At 35.6% G+C, this 786-nt stretch overlaps 1 protein-coding gene and 1 pseudogene across 3 annotated transcripts in view; one reads left to right on the top strand and one right to left on the bottom strand.

Moving 5' to 3' along the window:
- Window positions 1-786, top strand: part of Rnf41 (ring finger protein 41) — a 29,820-nt gene that overhangs the window by 13,446 nt on the left and 15,588 nt on the right. The gene's annotated exons all lie outside the window — the stretch shown is intronic.
- On the bottom strand, window positions 177-270 carry LOC113455746 (annotated as a pseudogene).

The following is a 786-nucleotide window of genomic DNA, read 5'->3' as shown; positions in this document are numbered from 1 at the left end:
GTGATACATAGATAGACATGCAGGTGAGACCTAGTACATATGGGCAAAATTAACTGATTAAAAACAACATAAGGAAGAAAGACACTTATGCTGACCTCTGCCTCCATCATATACACATACATACATATATGTATCCATATGAAGATTCATATACACTGTATCCTCACACACTCACAATTAAAAAAAAACACTTCATAGTCCTTGCACAGGGCTTTGCTATTCTTCTCTTTATTGTTCCAATTTTAGTATATGTGCTGTCAAAGTAAGCATAAAAAAATTTTCTAACTTTTAAGATTTTCTAACTTGATAGATTTCTTTTTAAAACAATTTCATAGGTGCATATAATTGTATTGATTCCTCCACCACCTTTCCTCCCTACTACATGGGCTATTTTTTTTTATTTTGTTTTAAATTTATTTTTAACTGGGCATAATAGTGTATACCTGTAATTCTAAGCAGAGGCATGTGGATCTCTATGATTTCTAGGTTAGCCTGGTCTATTTAGTGAGTTCCAAACAAAACAAAAACATTATTTTGTTTGTAAGGTGTTTTGCCTGAGTGTAGGTTTGTGTACCACATGTGAGCGTGGTACCCATGGAGGACAGAAGATGGTGCCTGATCCTGTGGAACCTGTACCTGCTTCAGGAAAAAGATTTGTTTCTGTGCTAAAAGCAGAGCTTTAACTGCAGTAGTTTTGTTTCAGGAAGAAATTTGGCAGCCATGCAAACTTCCAGTCATGAGGGGAATGCAACTCTTTCATAGTCAAGGTTTAAGACCTAGGAGTGT

The sequence above is a fragment of the Microtus ochrogaster genome, unplaced genomic scaffold (genome assembly GCF_000317375.1).
Source record: "Microtus ochrogaster isolate Prairie Vole_2 unplaced genomic scaffold, MicOch1.0 UNK99, whole genome shotgun sequence".
NCBI lineage: Eukaryota > Metazoa > Chordata > Mammalia > Rodentia > Cricetidae > Microtus > Microtus ochrogaster.
Note: the sequence above shows the minus strand (reverse complement) of the source record. Positions and strands in the feature narration are given on the sequence as shown.